Source organism: Phalangium opilio, unplaced genomic scaffold (assembly GCF_054372755.1).
Source record: "Phalangium opilio isolate 3A_F unplaced genomic scaffold, DU_Popi_V2 ptg000082l_1, whole genome shotgun sequence".
Classification (NCBI taxonomy): domain Eukaryota; kingdom Metazoa; phylum Arthropoda; class Arachnida; order Opiliones; family Phalangiidae; genus Phalangium; species Phalangium opilio.
The window spans coordinates 17,624,200-17,646,373 of NW_028324189.1; the positions used below are offsets into that span (position 1 = coordinate 17,624,200).

At 36.4% G+C, this 22,174-nt stretch overlaps 1 non-coding gene across 1 annotated transcript; it reads right to left on the minus strand.

The window, feature by feature from the left end:
- Nucleotides 1-77: 77 nt before the first annotated feature.
- TRNAP-CGG (transfer RNA proline (anticodon CGG)) lies at nucleotides 78-149 on the minus strand. Its single transcript has one exon. It is a non-coding gene; the product is annotated as a tRNA-Pro (tRNA).
- Nucleotides 150-22,174: the final 22,025 nt, after the last annotated feature.

A 22,174-nucleotide genomic window follows, 5' to 3' on the forward strand; every position in this document is an offset into this window, starting at 1 on the left:
GAAACATGCTTATCTCGTAGGCCTACCTTGTTGTTAGTTGAGTTTAAATAGTCACTATATTACTTCTGGAAAAACTCGGGTCCGTCCGGGATTTGAATCCGGGACCACTCACACCCGAAGCGAGTATCATACCCCTAGACCAACGGACCATGTATGACCCTGAAACGTGCTCATCTCGTAGGCCTACCTTGTTGTTAGTTGCGTTTAATTAGTCACTATATTGTAACCCTCTGTATGATAATTTAACTAAGGGAGAAAAACTCCCGAGGGCCATAAAAAGAAATAAAGACAACTTACTTTAATTATCCAAAAATAGAAGAATTAATCTTATCTTTATTGATGAAAAAATAACAAAGGGATAACGATCCCGTAACCAACTTGGTTAATACAAAATAACTCCGTCCTAAAAGACTTTATTTCAGAAAAGGAGAGAACTAGTATCTTCAACCGTCAACAGTAAAACTACTAAATCACTAACGTGAAGTAGGGAGGAGGAGCATGTAACATGGAGGCATATATACCCTGCCAGATCCAAGGAGTAGAAACTCCAAGGAATCTGCCAGCCATGTTACATCCCCCCCTTTAGGAACTTTTGTTTATATACAAATAGAATAGATTTTTTTTTTCTTTTCAGTTTAGAGTTACCCCGAGGAACCCTAAAAATCATTAGCAGGGGTATAGTTATTTTAAAGTTCGTTCACAAAATGTTTTTCACGAAAATTTGATTTCTTCCTCTTTGGTGCTGCATGAGCTTCTGTTCAATTTTCATACCCGAAAGGCTTCCCTTTTACCGTGATATTAGGCTCTCCTTACGGAGGATCAAAGTAGTGGGTAGGGGACTTCCTCCTTTGGTCATCTAAAATTAGATATATTAGTAATTTCTCTTTGTTGCTTGGGAAATAAATTCCCAAGGGAAAACAGAGATGGGCTCTCGGGTTAAACAGAAATGTTCCCTTTTTAGGTTCTTTATGTTATTATTGTTAAGGTAAACTTGAACCTCATAAGGTGACCTTAACCTTTTATCATCAGGAGGTCGATAGTAGATATCTACTTCATTACCTCCGGGCTGAACCGTCGCCCTCTTACATACCTCTCGTCTCCATCCCAATTTAAAAGGTTCTAAGTAAATGTCGGTTAGCCCTATTTAGACGAGGAGTTCTCAATGATTCTGACAACGTGGTAGACGAACTGTCAGACGCACGCTGTGATTGGGATTGCGGTTGAGGAGTTTGTTCAGGGGTTGATATTTCCTCCGATGGATTAGCAATCGGTTCGGGAGGTTCTATTGCCTCCGAAAAACCAGAAGAGGGAGAATGCTGTAACGCCGGGTCCGTGACTGATTGTTCAGAAGACGTTGAGTTGTCTTCCGGTGTTCGAATTTCTTCTGAAAAACTGGATGTTGGTGTATGTAGCTTATTTTCCACGACTGATTCATGATCAGAAGGGGAAGCCTCCCCTGCCGCAGAAGGCGGACTATCGTTTGAGGGATGATCGAGCTGAAAAGCCCTCATATCATGATAGGTAAAAAGGAGGAGAGGAGGTTCTTCAAAAAGGGCCATGCCCGGTTCACTATCAGAATCTGTAGGTCGATGTGAATCATCCCGAACTGCAGGAGGGATCGGTTGATCCGCTGCTTGATCTTCTACTATACTTGATGTCGAGGCTTGAGGGACATCTGGAATACCAGGAATAATCGGTTGATTGGTTTCCTGACCGTCCTGCGGTGGCGGTGACGTAGAAGATGATGATGATTCGGATGACGTGGTTGAGGAAGTCTCTACAAGCTTGTGGAGCACTCTATCACCATCCGTAGAAGGACTAGGTTCAATTTCGTCTGCAACGTCCGATTGAGAAGTGGGGGCATTTCCGGCCTGGTCGAAGACAGCTACGTTTGTCCAGTAGAGTTTCAGATGTTCGAGATTAACCTTCCCTACATTCTGCCTTGAGTTAGCATCCTCTAACTCATAGACAACGGGGGAATGTTTTGCAACTATCTTAAAGGGACCTGCCCATTAAGGACTAAGCTTTTTCATAAGCTGACCCGTCGTACTTGATAAAGGATGTGTTTCCATCCATACTACAGTTCCAACCTCAAATTCTAGAGGGTCATGACGAAGGTCATAATACTTCATTTGGTGAGCTTTAGCTAAATTAGACAATTCATTACTGAATGCTAATTGTTCCTTAAGAACCTTTAAAGCCTTACTACGACTAGGGTCATCATTGTCCCGAATGGGTTCTTCAATGTCTAAATCCCAAGGGAGACGTGGCTCCCGCCCTAAATTCAGAAAGAAAGGGGATCTGCCCGTGGTTTCATGGGTCGCGGAATTTATAGCGAATTGAAGAAGGTCAAGGGATTCATCCCATCTATCATGGTGATTCCCTACATAAAACGATATTAACTCGCCTATTACTCTATTGACTCTTTCAGTGGGGTTTCCCTTAGGAGTATAGGGAGTGGTAAACTTTGGGTTAATTCGAAATGCTCTGCAAGTTTGCAGCCAAAGTTTTGAAGTAAACTGTACCCTCTCTATCACTAAGAATAGCTTTCGGTGCTCCCCACCTAGTAATAATAGACTTAAAAGCCTATACACAGGTCTTAGCAGTAATAGTTTTTAGTGGAATCATTTCCACAACATTTAGTCATGTTTTCGACAAAGACTATTAAATACTTATAGTGGTGTCTACTGGAAGGGAAAGGTCCCATTATGTCGACACTAATCTGGTCCCAAGGACTTGTTATTTCTGAGGGTTGCATTAGCCCTGGCTTTTTCCTATTTCTAGCCTTTAATTGTTGGCATAAGGAGCATCCTCTAACATAGTCTTGGACATCACTAACTATAGTGGGCCACCAATATCTATAACTCACTTTACTAAGGGTCTTATCTTTGCCCCTATGAGCTGATAACGGGTGGTCGTGTAATAACCTCATGGCTTCTAGCCTTAAACGAGGAGGTAAATAAATCTTTTCAGGGTGGTTCCTGTAAGGTCTTCTATAAAGAAGATCATTTTTTAACTCAAACATTTTATTCCTAACTGGGTTAGGTCCTTGCAAGGAATTAATAATAGGGGAAGCAAATGGGTCTTCCCTCTGAGACTTTCTTACGTCTTCTATGGTAAAGACTGAATATAAGGCTCTAGGACCTGGAGGACGTATTCGACCTTCAACAGACTCACTAGAGGAAGTTGAATTGCTACTACCGGTAGAATTTTGACTAGTGCTACTACTAGTTGGATCCAAATTACTAGTAGAATTAGAAGTAGCAGAGCTAAGGTTGATGCTAAGGACGTTTATCGGAGCTCTCGATTAAGCGTCGGCCACTACATTTTCTACTCCTTTTTTATGCTTAATTGTAAAGTCAAAGGTCTGAAGGTACATTGCCCATTTAACTAGACGAGAATTAGGTTCCCTAATATTAAACAACCACTGTAAAGTCTGATGGTCAGTGAGGACAGTGAATTTACGACCTTCTAGAAAGGGCCTAAATTTCTTAACCGCCCAACATATGGCTAAACACCCTTTCTCGCTAGTGGAGTACCTTGTTTCTGCATCTTTTAGCCCTGTGCTAGTATAAGCTATAGGGACTTCTATATTATCCTGAATTTGGGAAAGAAGGACACCTAACCCTGCATCACTAGCATCAGTAGTTAAAATGCACGGGGAATCCCTTCTAAAGGAAGCTAACTGATGAGCCTTACAAATGGCTTCCTAAATTTTTTCGAACGCTTGTTGCTGTTCGAAACCCCAAATAAATTTTTGATCCTTTCTTTTAAGTTTATTAATAGGGGCTACTATTTGAGAATAGTGGCTAATAAACCTATTGTGCCACCCTGCCATCCCCAAAAATCTCTGTACTTCCTTAATATTTCTAGGAGGAGGGAATTTCTGAATGGCTTCTATCTTAGAAGGATCTATATGCACTCCATTTTCATTTACAATGTGACCAAATATGGTAGCTTCTTTTTGGGCGAACCGACATTTCTTCAACTGAAGCGCGAGACCCGCTTCCTTTAATCTATTTAAGACGTATTCTAAACACGTTAAGTGTTGATCCCAATCTTCGCTAAGCGAGATTAAATCATCTAAATAGTCTTTTAACTGGAAGTAATCGGCATCTCTAAAAATCTCGTCGATTAAGCGCTGAAAGGAGCTAGGGGCGTTACATAGCCCAAAAGGGAGTACATTAAATTCGTACTTTCCCATATGAGTCACGAAAGCTGTTTTTTCCCTACTTTTTGGGTGCATTTCCACTTGCCAGTACCCTGATTTAAGGTCAAGTGTTGTAATGTACTTTGGCCTTCCTACTCTAGCTAACATATCCTCTATATTAGGTAAGGGATAAGGGTCTTTAATGGTAACGCTGTTTAGATTTCTGTAATCTATACAAAACCTATAGGGTTTACCCCGTTTTGTTTGATCAACTAAAACTACGGACGAAGCCCAAGGAGATACTGAGGGTCTGATTATCCCGTCATCTAACATTTCCCTGACATGTTGTTCAATGATTTTCCTTTTCTGGTCATTAACACGATAAGGCTGAGATTTTATGGGCGGACTATTTCCCGTATGAATCTCATGGAAGACTAGTCCTGTTCTTCCGACTTTATCCGAAAACAACTCAGGAAATTTCAATAAAAGGGTTTCTAATTGATGACGTTGTTCATCAGAAATAGGGGCTGCGGAAACCGCTTCCCTAATATTATCTACAATCTCCTTATCTATTTGATCCTTTTCAGAAGGAAAAGAAAAAGGGGTCTTTAAGTTACCCACTAGACATAGAGACGATTCAAAATCTAATTTGACCCTGTTTTCTTCAAGGAAATCTTGACCCATTATAAAGTCACTATTGAGGGAAGGAACTATATAGAATTTAAATTTAAATTGTTTCTCACCTTCATTTGACTTAAGAGTAAACTCTAGTTCGTGAGAACCTTTTGTAAATGTATATCGGCCATCGCCCCAAACTACACAATCCAATTGTTCATCTTCAGGTAATTCTGAAGAGTTTCTATGTTTACAAATCTTTTGCCACTGATCTAAGCTGACAAAAGAGGGTCGGCCCCACTATCTAACTTAGCGTGAACTGTCGCGTGTTCAAAAGTAACGGGAATGGTAACCCTTTTATAAACTGAACCTTTCCTGACGGATTCAATCCTCAGGGGGAACGCGACACGCTTAATGGTAGGGGAATTTATTGGGCACCGGGAGAGGGACCACGAGGGACCTCTCCCGTCTGGGCTTCCCCCGACTTGCTAATCTTTTTTTCTTGACAGTCGGGTGCTAGATGACCTGGTTTTTGGCAATTATAACTTGTGATAATACGTGTAGAGGGGTAGGACAAGGCCAATTGACGACCAGGAGATTTTGATCTCTGATTATTATATCTAGTATAGAATCGTTGACCTCTAAGATTGGAGTTTTTAACCTTAGCTTTGGCTCTAGAGTCTAAAGGTTGTAAGGGATATTCCCATTTAGGAGAAGTAGGAGGATTACAAGGGCTTTGACAATGCCCGGGGGAACAATGACTATGGGCGGAGCCCCTGTTAGCTGGGCAAGAGGACTTAGGTTTAGGGGGGTGATCTCCTCTTTTCCCTTTTTTCGGCATTCTTTTTCCAAACTTCAATATCCTTTTCAATTGTTTTACAGGAATTCCTTAACTGTTCCATTGTAGTAAATTGCAGGAAAAGGAGGGGAGTTCTAAGTTCATCTTTCAAATTACTTTTAATAAAAGGAACTAATTCCTTTTCGGAAAGAGGATGGGTCATCCCTAAATTTAACTTCATAACTTCCCCGAAAAAATCCTCTACCGACTCCTTATCTTTCTGACTCCTATGGGAAATCTCTATTTTAAGCTTAGAGTCAGCTTCTGAGTCTCTAAACTGAGCCTTAAAGTGCCTTTTAAAGGTCTTCCAAGCTAAATGAGGATGGGCAGGGTTTGCGTTACAAATATCGTCATATTGACGGATTAAATCCCTGTACCAATACAAGGCATGCCCTCTTAATAGGAGAGGCAATGCCGCTAACCTGTCTTCATTTGATAGCTTGTGAAATTTGGCATATTCCTCAAAAGCAGCTAAAAACTCTGAGGCGTTATCGCTAGAAGAGCCCATAAAAGCTAACCTTTCTCGCGGTTCGATAGGGACTTTTCCCGTCTGAGGAATTGTACTTCTATTTATTAATGAGGGTAGATCCCTAACTAATTATCCAAACTAGTATCTATAGCTTTATTAATTGCTACATTCTGAGCTATACGGCGTTAGCCTGAGTGGTTGAATTATCAGCCAAGGTTTGGAGTAGGGGTAACATAAAGGATCTTAATTCCTCATCAGTAGTATCTGGTCCTAGTTGAGGGATTCTTCGAGGTGGAGACATTTGAGTTCCGGTTGATTAAACTTTAGGATTAGGTAATGTGGTTGTAAAACTAACTTTAGGCTTATCTTTTTTGGACGCTAATTTAGGAGGGACAAGGGAATCAATCCCAGTTTGAGGAGGGAAATTTGAGGGAGTTGAACTTCCCTTAGGGGCAGGAATGCTCTTATGCGGGATTAATTGATAGGGAGAAAATCTCAATACTGAAGAGACAGCAGACCTCTTTCTCGAATCACAATCTTCTTCGTCCTTCTCTTCCTCAATGCGAAGAATCCTGTTAAAATTCTCCAAAGGATCATCTGTTTCTGGCGGTGCTAGCGTGTCGCCATCATTTTCCGTAGAGGCAAACAGTTCTTCCTTCGAATTATCTTCCCCTTTATTTAAAGTAGAATCATCCTCCACATCCTCTGATGTTCGAGGCGACCTCCATTGTTGTTTGTTCTCCGAGTAAGCCATTATTTATTTTAATTTAATTTTACAATAATCAAAAAAGTTAAACAAGTTAAGTTTATACAAAATAAATAAGTAAGCTATCTAAATTCAATAAATTAATATCATGGATAATTTCATTTTTAATTTATTATTTAAATTAATTAAGATTTAATTTAATTTCATTATCTTTAATCATTTACCATCGTGGAAGCCAAGGCTTAACACCACGTGGGGGGCGGATATACCGACAATGATAAACAATTTTTCTACGGGACTGACCAAGGCTTAAGGCCTAGTCTTATCTAGTCGAGTCCCTGTTCGGGCGCCATTTTATGTAACCCTCTATAGAGTAAAACTAAATAGGGAGATTCTCCCGAGGGCCGTAAAAATGAATAAAGACAACTTACAGTTTAATATCCAATATAAGAAGACAAATCTTCTTTACTTTATTGACGAAAAAAAAGGGATAACAATCCCGTAACCAAACTTGGTTAATACTGACTTGCTCCGTCTTAGGAGACTTTAACTTAAAACCGAGCGAACTATTCTCGCCGACCGTCAATAGTACAACTGATTGAAAAAACTCTAAATTATTCTATACTACAACTGTGGAAGGGGGAGGGGCTTGTAACATGGAGGCTAGATATGCCCAGCCAGAACCAAGGAGTGGAAGCTCCAATGATTCTGGCAGCCATGTTACAATGAAATTAATTATTTTGAAGGGAGTACGTTTAGAAGGATCAATAACTAATATTTTAAATATTCTACTGAATTTCTAAGAAGAGCACCCATACACTGCAAGCACGGATGATTGCAAAAAATTTTATCATAACTCGTTTAGAGTGAAGTGATTTATGTATTAATTCCGCTGAAAAGAATATAAAATGACGTTGTACAGTACTGAGAAAATTTTCTTATTATGGAATCTTTACACAACCTTTGGTTATTTTTATGCTTATAAAATATTTTTCCCGTCCATGAAAGGAGAGCTACCTACTAAAAGGTACCACATGGGACAAAAGTTGTTCCTTTTCCTTTGATAAACGACATTATTTTATTAGTCCGAGCAAAATAAATTACTCTTAATCATATTTTATCGAATATCAGTCTTCTCAACAAACTGTAACCGTTGAAAAAACATTTTTTTGTGCAAACTTGAAAATTTCTCAAGCCACTAACATTTAATCCAATGTCCGTCAAGGTGCTTACAAGTTAAGGAACATCGATACGAAATCCCTTCAAATTAATTAATTTGATGATAAAATGTTTTCGGAAAATGGTATTGTTCTTGAAAAAGCGGAGATATGCAATTTTTTGAATAAATTTAGAGGCAATAGATCGATTAAGAGTAAAATCAGTTGATTGAATTAAATAGTGATTAAGGATTAACTACAAAAAATACTTAAAGCAAAATTTCAATATCTGAAACTTCAGTCAATTGATAAACCTCACTCATATCGTTGGTTTTTTCGGTCTTGGTCCAAACAAAGACGTTTTTGTATAATATCTGTCACTTCAGTCTTAAGGCAGTGGTCAACTCTTAACAGGCTAAATATGTCATTTCCCGTCCCTATTATGTAAGGAACCAAAAATGCTATTAGTTAGCGGTTTTGAATAAAATATAAATCGAAATCATCTTTGATTTTTGATACATTATTTATAATGATGGCACGAGATATTAGTGAGCATTAATTAAATTTAATAGCCTTTTCAAAATCGTAAAATTATGAACAATTTAATTTCATAGAACTGTTTACTTCTTAAATAAGTGTGTTGAGAAAGTTACGTGTGTTAAACTTTACAAAAAAAGGAATGTGCTCTAATCTATTTAAGAAGCTGTCTGTAAAATCATTCTTGCAATCAGCCTATGTAAATTCCCTCTAAGAAGGTCATGGGTGCATTGATTATGGCTAAAAAAGCGCCTCTTTTTAAGGTAGGTAGAAAGAAGCTAAAATACCATTTTTTTAGAACATTTGTGGCAATAAACAAGATAATTAACAATAATCAGGGGTAAAAACAAATCCAATTTAGTAAAATTTTGGAAAAGGGGAAATATATTCAGTTGATAAAGCTTGATAATTTCGAAAACAGGTGAACATTTAGCCACTCATAACAACCTAGCCTAACATAAGCTTAAACCTGTATCTAAACCTAACATGATCTATTACATCATAAATCAAATGGGTCTTAGGTTGCCTATTTATACCCTTGATGATCTATACATATTCTTGATTATTATAATAATTTGCCCTAAATGTTAAAGTTACAGTTTTGGAGACTTGGGAGACCACAAAAATCCGAAATTGCGTTCTAACATATGAATGCTCAGTGAGAATAGGCAAAATAAAATTAATATATAATTAAAACATAATGAAACCCTGTATACCTCATATGGAAATGTTGAATTAACTGCGCTTACGTAAACACCACTGTCTTAACTGCCAAGCGAAAACACTTTTTGTCTTGTAAAGCTAGGGTTAGGAACTTAGGATATGTTTCTAGCATGAAACGAAGCAGACTATATCAAATTCCAAAACAGAGCTGGAAATCAGCTTTTTTTATAATCTTAAAGGACGAAAGACGCTATAAAGAGTATTACACAGACTTACCAAAATTCAACTTAAGCCTTGGCCAAAACGAACGTCGAAAAATTACTTCAAACGATATTAAAACCTCTATTAACTGTAGTTATTTACCTGAATTATACTTTTTTCGACGAAAATTGGACCTGATAAAAACAATTTTGGTTTTTAAGGGCGTTATAGTTCATTAGAAAATCCAAATAAAGGTGTTAAATCTCGGATGAAATATCAAAAAATTAATAAGCGTTGCCTTACTGTCGTCTGCTATGAAATAAACTTTCTTACTGAAATAGGGAATTCGAGGCATAATTAATTAGTTAAATTACAAAAATTAGACTTCATTTATTTAAAAACTAAACAGGTAAGTTTCTCATTTAGTAAATGCTTGTTAATTTGAAAGTATTCTGAAAACTAACTTCGCTGTAGTTTTTCCGTATCGGCTATGACAATTTCCCTAAAAAACCAGGTAAAATGTAATGCTTTTTCTACGGAACGCTAACCCTAAAAAGGTGATTTTTCGTTTGGCATTACAAACGGGTATCAAGTCATATCTACAAGGGCCTACCGGCCCTGTAGAATTAGGATGTTAATATTTCCTCTCTCCATACGTGTTGAAACGACTGGGTCTATGAGATAAGATAACCTAGATTTTAACCAGAATTGACTTTGTTTCATGTCCTCTTATAGAAGGTGTTAACGGTTCAGAGTGAGCCGAAAGTTAAATACACATTTAAGTGATAGATATTAGGTCCTCATTAGAATTATTGAGGATACGCGGGAAATTATTAAACGCTTTAAACTTTACAAATGATCATGGCAATATCTCGCCGATTAGAACTATCTATTTCCGGTTTGTCTCATTGGCTGGCGGACCGGTGTTTGGAAAGTAAATTCGTCTCGGCTCGGAGAGGTTTATTTTGGTTTCCCAACTTGTTTAAACTTTTCGGAAAATATAAAATCTATCGATAACGAAATAAAACCTTACATTGCTTCGTAAAATTGGTCAATTTGATAATAACACGTGTGAGAGACTGAAACAAAAAAATAAACACTATCCATTCCTGCTCCTAAGGATCTTTTTAAAAAAACTGACAGAAGCCAGATCTTTTTCGAAAAGAAATAGGAAGAAAAGCGAAGGATGCTTCCACTTTGAACTTTATCTAGGTTTATGGAGCGATAACTGAACTGCCTGGAAAGTTGCAAAACTTACACCAGCGTTTAATCTTTTAAGGAACATAAATCTCTCGATTTAAATTCTGGATGGAAAAGAACAACGTAGATTAAATGATTAATTTCATGAATTATTTCTTTATTCTAAAGTTTGTTTTCGTATTAAATTAAAAAAAATAAATAAAAATTCATAGATTTTTTTAACAATCCATATTTTTAAGTATTTAAATGCTAGTATATTTATTATATATGTTCCTTTTAAAAATATTTTCGTGCAAGTTCAAAATTTATATAATAATTTTAGATGCGTCATTATCAATTTTTGGAAAACGTAAGTGCTAGCCCGCATGGCTTCCTTTGGGCATACCCTAAGATCCACCTACTTTTGTCGAGACTATTGCTTGCACAAATAATATTTACTTAAGCCAACAAACTCCTCTGAGTTAGTTAGACTTTGCCTTACCATTGTGTTACGGCTTTAGTTAAGTCCTATTTATGGAGGAAGCGGGGTTTTCCAAATTGAATTTGGGTAGGCCTATAGGGTTCGGTACGAGTTAAATGTAAGAGATCTGAGCCTCTTACACTATGCTTCCTTATCCCCGCTGCGCTACTCTCGGCCCTTAAAATACGGATGTTGGGCAGAGAAGAAGTTCTAGGGAAGCGGCAATGGTCAAAAGTTTTCTCCTAATCCGTATACTAACGTGCCTGTAACGACAGCCATTCCACACCTGTAATATCATTAGCCTTACTCAGATGCTTTCTTATATAATCAATGCATATGTGCCTAGAATTATCTCCGAGCAAAGCGGAAGTGGATCCATTTACGACCGTGTTTAGAAGACAATTTAGGTTTGTTCATTAAAATTTGATTACGAATTCAAAATAAATTTACAGGTTTTGAGTAAAGAAAGGTCTAACCTTATCTGCCTGTCTGAAAGTAAAGCTCTGAAAAGGTTAAACTTGCAAAATGATTAGTAAATTCTATAATTAATAAAAATTATATTTATACACATTGACTTTAGAACAAGTAAAAGATTAGTGAGAGAAAAAAATTAAGTTTCAGATATTAAAATTTTCATTGTTAAAAACCAAAAATTTACCGTATAGGTGTCAATCTAATCATCATATTAAAATTAATATCATATTGTAATCTTCCCTTAAAGGTGAAAGGAAAATTATATCAGGTTTGTAAAGGTTATATACTGTTACCATGGAGGCAATTTATCGTTACCCTACATGTTATGACTGTCAAAAAACAATATTCGTGAGGTTTTTGGTATAATCGAAGGCATCTTTTCAATCCCTATACCATAATTTTCCAGATCATACGACCTTTGAACTGTAGCGATTTTTGGGTTATCATTAATAAAGATATGAGAATTTGGGAAATAACACTTCGCCACAAAAAGGTTTATACAAATTAGTGCTGGTCCGGGTCATGTTAAAGGGGGAGAATTAAAATAAATAGGATTTGGTCAGTTTGTCTAGGGGAATTTTGAATAGGTTCATAATAAGAAACAATATTGAGAGTTACCAAAAGAATGTTTAATCACTACTAAATACTAATTAATTAACGGTAGCAAAGTAATTAAACCTGGTCATGACCTTTGTAATAAGTTCAACTAATACAAAACAATACAAAACAAATAATTAAATATCGTGCGCAATAGATTGGAATAAACAGAAAACTTCTTAACAAAATAATTAAATACGGCCAACGTTACGTGTCCTTTGGCGGGAGTAGTTCATTTGCGCGGCTGATGTCCGAAACACCACCGCACCGCGGGAGTCCGGGTTAAGAGTTTTCGCTCGTCCGGCTCGAATTATGCGGAATTAATAAACATTTGATGACGTCAGGAAGCGGGCGCCCAACGCGACGGATAAATTTAATTGTGAAATAGCCGTATAGGCTATCGAGCCTTTTTGGCGGGTGAGGGTTATAGTTTTAACCTCCGACGAAAAGACTTAGCGATTTTCGCATTCGACCTACATTTAAGTTTTATCGCGGAGTAAACATGGTACCATCTTCTCAGTGGGTAGGTAAGGTCGGGTTCTGCTCTCTGGTTAACGTTCTTTCTTTTTCCTTAACCATGAACTTCGAGGTAGGGCTTTCCCACGAGGGAGTAACTACTCTCGGCTTTTTAGTCCTTTGATAGACATGGCGCCTTAGGTTCGTTACCTTATATTTTAGTTCCGCGACATCGTTCCTGCACATGTACCTTCCGATCTTTATCGTTCGAGAACCCATACGGCGGGCCAATACTTTTCATTCGCGCACAAAGGATGACAGATATTATTTACAACTTAACGATGGGCAATATATATACACACACTATAACATATACAATATATACACAATGACCTGTGTTTTTGGTAACTCTCGGTAAAAATATTCAGGTGGGGCTCTTAAAGATAAAGATCGAGGAGTTTCGAGGAATACCAGATAAAAACTTGGGGGGTGCTTAGCGTGATTGGGAAGGGTTGGTAATTGCTTTGTAAATTCTCGTGGCCTTTGAGAATTTAAAGTTGTCGGTTCCTTTCTGACGATCTTTGACCAGCAATAGAATCGCGCAGAAAGGTTCCAAGAAAAAGATACAATTATAGGAATATGACTAAAGGGATCATGAAATGTTATAAAATATCAGTTTTAGGGAAATGGCTAAATTTTATCGTTACAGAACTTCGACCCTAATACCTCGAAATAGGGCATTTAGCAATTCGGACCTTTCAAGTAATAACTTACCAATTTCCCTCGGAGTTTTGATATATTTTGTCTGAAAGCCATTTTGGTGAGTGTCTCAAATTCAATAAGCATGGTGTCTAGAAGAAAAGGCGCGAGTTACTGTTTTAGTTTGAGTTGTACTGCGACGGTATACGCGACATCCAAATTCTTGAGTTAATAAATCAATTAAGTCTAGGCCAGATATTTGGAGAACAAAAGGAATCTGAAATATTTCGGAGAAAAAGAAGACTGAGGGAAAGAATAGCTGCTCTGGAAGAGATATTTGAAAGAAAGAGAGAAGAAGAGTTCTAAGATGAATTTTCCTTTCCAAGCGGCTCTCAAATAGTTTTTCTCGTTTATAGGCTTAATATAAAGCGCAAGGGCTTAAAACTAGAGATTTAATAAGAAGGCTACATGTTCTACGTTTCTTCATGCAAAAATACTGTAAATAAAGAAAATAGGAAATTTTTGCAGTGTCTTTTTTGCGAAATTTTAACTTTGAAGAGGCTAAAACAGTGAATGTAAAGCATCCACACAGTTTCATAGAGCCTTTACTGAAGAAATGAATCATTTCAAAGGCCTGATATAGTATTTTAACAGTATTCCGCTCACCTTTTTGAATCATAAATTTAAAGACCGCGTCTGTGGCCTTAATGATATAAATTTAAATAGAGAATAAAATAACTTTTATCGAAATGAAAGTGCAGAACGGTGTCCCCCCATATCACCCAATCTCATTTGCCCCAATCAGAAGAATTTAACCCAAATCATTCCTGCTTCACCCAAACTGCTGTTATTAGAAGAGCTATTTGGTTCCTTAGTAGGACTATAGAAGCTAACTAGATTTGTCATTCACAGATAAATAATCTTAAATGATTGTTATCACTGGTCTACAATTTCTTGTATGAGCATGATACACCCTCGCTCGGGGTTTCTGTTTTATATCAAGCAAAGCCTGTTACGCTTCCCTTATATTTTATAGTCTGTAAAAGCTAGTCTTGGATATTATAAGATGCATTTTGCTCGATATACCGCAAGCCTTAACGAAAATATATTGTTTGAAACGCCTTAAATCCTTTTTGAAAGCGTAGTTAATACTTTAAACTCGAAATGGGGCACTTTTCTCTTGTGGATCTCGGCCAAGAGCAAATTCCACACGCTCTAATATAGACTGAAGCACCTTTTAATCGCCGTACACTGTCCAGATTAGCTTATTCACGCGTGTATATTTACAATCGAGTTGACGGTTGAACGCGCGGGCTTCCCTGTGAAGTCAGTAGGGTTCTTGGGCTCACTCGTGTCCGCAATCAAAAGAAGAGGATGGACTAAATGGAAGCAGAACGGATACTTCATAGACCGGTGTAACATTCTCAGGACTTTGGGCGTGCATTAACAGAGACGTTATAGAAATAAATATATTTTTTCGGATACAAATTATTGCAATCCAATTGGAGTCGAACTTTACAATATGTACGAAATTAGGTTTGGAGGCACGAAATAAATATTGTTATTAGAATAACGATACTTTTGAAATCATACTGAATGTTTTTATATAAACACCGCTAGAGGATAGCTTTCTGTCCATCTGACAGTTTGATTGTTTTGAAAATTGAGTTCATATAATATGCCAGTGTGACAATATGTTGATGATAGTTACCAATAGTTACAATATTACAAGATTATCAGAGATTTAAAAAGATGCTGACATGTTTGTTTAAACATTAACCTAAAAACATCATTTTCATATACTTGAAGGAGTGATAGGACCAAAATAACTTTTTTAAATTGAAAATAAAGTTAATAATCGTTTTCTGCACCATCAAAATAGCATGAGAGATATGAAAACGTTAGTCGAAAAATATTTTTGAAAAATCAAACAAAATATTTTTCAACCTAACATATTTTCACATAACCTCAAGCTAGAATATTCTGTGGTTAAATTGTTCTACTAATTAGACAATTTTTTGACAACTACTTCTTTCATGTAAAAGAACGGTTTTCTACATGATAACACCATTTTTCTTGCTAGAACCATAAATACCATTTTTTACATTATAACAAAGTAAACGTTATTAAAGTTTACTTTGCATACACACTTATAAAGAAACCTCTAAATTAACTTCGGCTTTACTGGCAAGTAACCATCTTCAGGGTCAGGTTTTTTCGCTCGTTCCATTTAAATTGTCGATTTGTGTTCTTTCCAATCTTACTGATAATAACACGAAAGTTTGTGTTTTAAAAACATATCTAGCAGTTCATTACGCAAAGAAACCATTATCATGTAAATAAGGTTTCAAACAACACATTTTCTCATTTCGAAAAGCTACTATCATTACAGAACCATTTTACTTCAAAGGAAAATAAACAAAGAGATGTTTGAAAAAAAACCCAGTAAAATATCTGAAAGGGATCTTTACAATCGGAAAAGGTTTTAGTTGTGTACAGCGGCTTTTATAAGAGCCCCGATAAAAATATTTAAAATCAAATAGGGTTAGTCCCCCTAATATCTGACACATTTTAAAAAATTATGGTTAAATGTAAGGAAATCACAGAAAACCTTTGGAAAGTTTATGAAATATATATTTTGAACGTTTCTGCACCTAATGGTATAGAAATAATTCGAAAAGAACGATGTAATATTGTCCCAATCATGGATTTTATAAGGCAAGTATCGTACCCTATTATCGGCTATTTGGATGTTAATTCGGACACCTATGTTCCATTTATCGGACGCCTATACATCTGGTTCGGACACTGGGATCTCAGAATCGGACAGTGGGTCTTTGTAGCCCGGACACTGAGATCTCAGTATCGGACAGTGGGTCTTTTTAGCCCGGACACTGAGATCTCAGTATCGGACAGTGGGTCTTTGTTATCGGACACTGAGATCTCAGTATCGGACAGTGGGTCTTTGTTATCGGACAGTGGGTCTTTGTTATCGGACACTGGGATCTCTGAATCGGACAGTGGGTCTTCGTGATCGGACATTGGGATCTCTGTATCGGACAAGGGTTCCTCAATTGGGACACCAATTTTTTTAACAATAAAAGACCCGTGAAAATTGTTACTTCTCTGACACTTCTGGAACCATTCTGAACATCACTAGCCGCTATAAGCATTAAATATTTACAATCCCTCTCTTATTGTAAGCCTACGTTAAATATTTCTCTTTAAAACGTGTTTGAAAGCTGTCCGATAATAGGTTTTCTACATTAGATACGATTCGCGTTGTATTTTCATGTAAACAAACCTAGAACTAACTGTTAAAGTAGCAATTTATAGAAAAAGATTCGGGCTTTATAGCCATACACATAACTTATAATTGGCTTCTATTTATATACCTCAAAGCACGATTTAAAGATGGGGGAAGAATTTTTCCGGCCCCTCAATTAGTTTTAATTAATCAAAAAAATTGGATATCTGGTTCGTTCGCGCTTTCCTCCTCTGACATCGCGCCCCTTCTCTGTTTTTACATGCAACATACAGATTTCGACACCCTCTTTAAAACTAGGTAACTTACAATGTTCCTTTTTTCCCCGGCAGTTCTATAAACAACTTTTTAAAAATGTGTCCGATAATAGGAGCGTCCGATAATAGGGGGACTAACCCTACCACATTTGATAATTATCAAAGATATTTCAACGTCTGAACTACCTTCTCACCAAAATAGTTTTCTTCGTCTTTCTCACTCTGAAATTCAGTTCTTGAGTAACTACTTTTATTTATAAGCAAGATGCTTAAAGGAAATAATACACTAGAATTTAAGTTTGGAACAATAGGTGTAAGTATAAATATAAATATTCTGTCTTATTCTTCCTTAGTTACGAGATGAAGCAAAACTTTTATAATGAAATTGTAAATAAGTTTAAAGACAGCATAAACATTTTACAGGGTCTCCAGAATTTGGGACCACTTATTGTAAATGGCCTTGTCTCTCATAACGATTGGTTTAGGCTTTTTCATACGGCTTATGTCCTGTGTAATATTCGAAATGTGACGTGCGTAAATTAATACAGCAATATCAGTTGTTAATAATACTAATTGCTATTGCTTATATAGTCAAAAATATTTAAAAATTCAATATTTGCGCTTCCTTTTACTTTAGATTAAAATTTATAACACTTCCAAAAATCATGGAAACACTTTTGAAGGTCTACCGTTATCAAAGTAAAATTATGTATCACACCCTGTCCGTCGCACCCCAGTTGAAGGTTCAGTATCAGAAATTTTTATCATGTTCCCAGTTGAACTCAGAATGCTAAAACATTTATCCACTCTCGTACTAAAAATACTTAAAACCTGGAAATTAACAATGGTTTATATAAGACAAAATGAAATTTAACGTCACTTTACCTTGGTAAAACAACCAAACAATTCTTCTACTAAAGAGATGTTCAACTTTAAACCCTTAAAAACATTTTCGGCAGTTAATTCTCCATGAATGCGAGTGTTATAATAGCCTACCTCTGTTTTTCAGGTTATTGACATGTCTTTAGAAAGTTATTCATTAAAACCTAAAGATGTTTTTCATTATCACGTTTCTCCAACTATAATGATGGGTGATAACCGAATTGCAACATGCGTCAACCCAGTAAATGAACACGACACCCGTTTATCTATCAATGGTTTGGATACGTCCTCGTGGTGTCTCATCGCATCAACTATGGTTCTTCTGTCTATGGTGTCGTCGTTGAATACCTTTTTCCGAAACAAAACTATTAGCGGGAAACGCCATAACTGAAAAAGGTGTCATTAAAAATCGAAACGTAAACCGTTGAACTTTAATTGATACGTCAGGTATTGTTACAAACCAAGTCATTTTGTAATAAATACAATGATTTCCAGGATGGATTTCTGCTTTAACGACCAACTGCAACCATTATATTTGCCATAATACTTATCGGATTTCTTAGGAAATAGTTTCGAGAATTTGAAATCACCGAAGCTCCTGCTTTGTGGATGGCTACTTGGGAGCTCTGTTTTGACCAAATGCTTTTCTGGTGCTTTGAAATCGGATTTTCTCCTATCAAATGAAAAATATATAGACACAATTGACGATATTTGTCAGCAGAAAAACATTACTTTATTGATTCCGGAAAATGCTGTTATGCATATTTCTATGCAGGTAACAATCTCTCTTATAATATTCGTCGTGGTGCATCCGTGGAGAGATGTGTATATGCTTGCAACTTCACATGACTGACGACGCCTGTAAGCAAATGTATGTACGTGCAGATTTAGACCTACAGTAACAAATTACCTTCTGGAAGTAGCAAAGAATGGTGAAACTTCGTATACTAGCCAAAACATTTACTAAAAAAATGCTATGTTCATTTTCATGATATCTACCTTTGCATCTCAGCTTTACCTATTTTTATTGAGGGCTTTTATAGACTGAAGCTTACTTATAGTAGCTGCATAATTAAGCATGAAATTTGATATCATGACAGTTATTACTCAGTATAATTAGCTGACAATAGGAATAGAGCCACTTCGTTTTCTCGATGATAAACCTTGTTAAAACCCTAATGTGGCAACTGGCCATTGAGGTTCAGTATATTTCGCCACATTATCATTTCCTAAACATAGATCTCTCATTATTGAATATTTTCAAATATGTACTAAATGTATGTAAATTTTAATGCTTTTTACACAGAGAAACTTGTCTTTTAGCGCCCAACTTAAAAAAGAATGGATCAAAATGGATTGGTTTTAAATGCTACAGTTTTGTTTTACATAGTTGAAGACCTATTTCCTAGTTGAAGACCTATTTCCTAGGGGGATCTCTGCGCTCTTTCTTGAAAAAGAACACATTATGACAGACTTAGCCGCAATTGTTCAATTCACAATGATGAAAACAAAAAGCAAAATTTACATTGGAAAAGAATCGTACGAACCAAAATACTTTCATTTTCTCATAAACAAACAAGTGCCTCGAGACATACTTGAAAACATCAACTATTTGTAAGTACCGCAAACGGTGTAGTTGTTCATAAATGTTAAACTTTTCCGAAGCCATAGAAAAATATTAATATAGTTGTTATATAAATATATGTCCTACAAGTTCTGAGATGTTCGGTGTGGGTCTCAATGATTAAAGAAAAGTCTAATAGTCTTGGTCCTCCATCGTCGCACCATCTGGCAGTTATTCGAAATAAAGTTTTCTCTTTTTGTTAATTTATTTACGAGACCTGCAATATAGTTCGAACAGGAAAGTTGTTTACAGAATTTGACAGCCTATGATGAAAACCACATCCTTAATTGAGACAAAGTTTGATTCCTACCGCACATTTTAATCACTGGTAAAATGAAGATTGCAGAGCTGAGAGCAGATGATAATTTAAAGCTAAACTGTTATCTCTTGTGAGGAAGAAGATAATTTTTACAATTAAGATTTATTTCGATGGAAGCAATATTAAAAGCTCAAAAAGTTTTATTCTAGTGGCTGATCGTGTTAAAGAAAATAGTAACCGTTATCACAAAATTTCCCATGAAAAAAGTATGGGGTTTTTGGCGGTCCAGCACAACGAATAACTTAATAACTAGATCGAACTTACGTTTCAGAATACTTCAAATTAACAAGTATCTCTTCAGGGTGGGTCTTTTGCATGTTTCATCAATAGCAATTAAGTCTAAGTATTTTATAATAATTAATTGATAAAGTATGGCAAAAGACGATAATCCCTGTACCAAGTCAGTTTAAAACATAGGAACATCCAAAGCTATTTTTCCAAATTTTCGTGCTGGATGAATAACAACAAGGCACCTAGCCTTGTGCGTACTAACAAGTTAAGTTTGTAAATTGTTGAATTGAAAAAGGTCAACGGTTACTGTTAAGTTTATGTTAGTCTGGGTTCGGAATGGGTTCAATTGTGGGTCAAATTGCCTTTCATTTAGACATAATCAATGAACCCTTGATCTTCTTAGAGTGAATTTGCATAAATGTATTGCAAGCATAATTTTACGATATATATGGACATGAATTTAAATGATTATTTTCCAAAAATGTTGAAAAATGTTTGTTAAATAGATAATAGCACATTTTTTGCAAAAGCTCATAACACGCTTCACTTTATCAATATAAATCATTAATTATTTAAAAAAAATACGTATCATCTTTTTTTCACCAAAAATTTAACTTGCGAGAAAAAAAGCAATTTAACACGAATTATGAGCATTATTTTAAAAACTGTGCTAGTAACGTGTAAGGTTGTTCGAGTATACATTTTTTATACCCTTTAGAATAGAATTTAGAGTTATACCTCTGGTTATACCTATTCTGCCCTCTAAGTTCGAATGAAATTGAAACTAATAAAAGAAGATTAGTATTTTTAAAAAATAATAGGTGTTTTACAATAATGTTTAAAAAACTGAAATTTGGATATCCGTTACTTCAGCCAAGTATTATTGACCACTTATCTTCTACTTTTCAAGACTTTTTTTATGAAAGGCAATTTTTTTATTAATTTAAGAAGTTACAATGAGTTTTATAATGGGTTAAATATGTTGTTAAAAACAACTTTAAAATGTATTTATTCCGGTTCGTGTTTTCATAATATTTAACACTGAGGTAGTACCTCAACAGAAAAGTGATTTCCAATGCCCTGCTCCACATTAATTGAGGCAAAATATTGTTCTTTCAATGCTTTATTTAGAACACTAATGTTTTCGGAGACTCGTCAAGAAATGCCTAGACGAAATATTGAAGATTTTAGGAACGGACCAGTATTTTGGAAGGAAGGCAATCAAATTCAAGACGCGGCTCCGTTGTCCCTTGGGTTTCTTGCACCTATTTTTACCTCTCCGAGTGACGTATGTCACGGAGAGGTATTACACCGGCCGTGTCTGTCTGTCTGTGTGTCTGTGTGTCTGTCTGTGTGTCTGTGTGTCTGTCTGTCTGTCAGACCCCACGTGACCGCGTTCGCAATTTACAAATCGGAGCAAACAAATACCCGATTTCCGGAACGCGTTCGCGGTTCACGGAAATTTGGTCATTCATCTACCAACACCAGTCTTTACTAACTGGCTTCTAAGGACCACAATCTGCTAGTCTTTGTCCATCCCACATGGACACAAGTCTGTACGTGTTGCTTCCAAGCACCACCAACTTCTGTTCTTCGTCAATTTCACTTTGACTCCAGCTTCTATGCACCACCATCTTCTGTTCTTCGTCAATTCCACATTGACACCAGCTTCTATACACTACCATCTTCTGTTCTTCGTCAATTCCACATTGACACCAGCTTCTATGCACCACCATCTTCTGTTCTTCGTCAATTCCACATTGACACCAGCTTCTATGCACCACCATCTTCTGTTCTTCGTCAATTCCACATTGACACCAGCTTCTATGCACCACCATCTTCAGGTCTTTTGTCCATTCCACATGGACGCCGGTCATCGTTTGGTTTCAAGATATACGCGGCGAGCGGCTAGGGTTACGAGAAACGTCTAGCCTCCCAATGGCAGGGCTTCCACCATCGGTTCACGCGAATGCGTTTTTATCTATTATTTGGTTTTAAGATATACGCGGCGATCAGCTAGGGTTACGAGAAACGTCTAGCCTCCCAATGGCAGGGCTTCCACCAAAGGTTCACGCGAATGCGTTTTTATCTATTATTATAATGGAATCGAAACGTATATATACCCCAAAATTTGAAGAAAGCGGGCAAGAAGGGTACCCTTCACTTTAAACGTCAATATTAGCAAAGTTTCGAAAGATATTATGAACAACTTTATTTTAAACGATTTAACTATTTTTAAAGTTATTTACTGGCGATTAAAATAATTAAAAATAATTATATTTATTTAAATATTAAAGATAAACCCAAGTACCGAAGTCGTTAAATCATTGCCTCCTATATCTATCAAGGCCCGTGCATTGCGTTATGTTTCCTA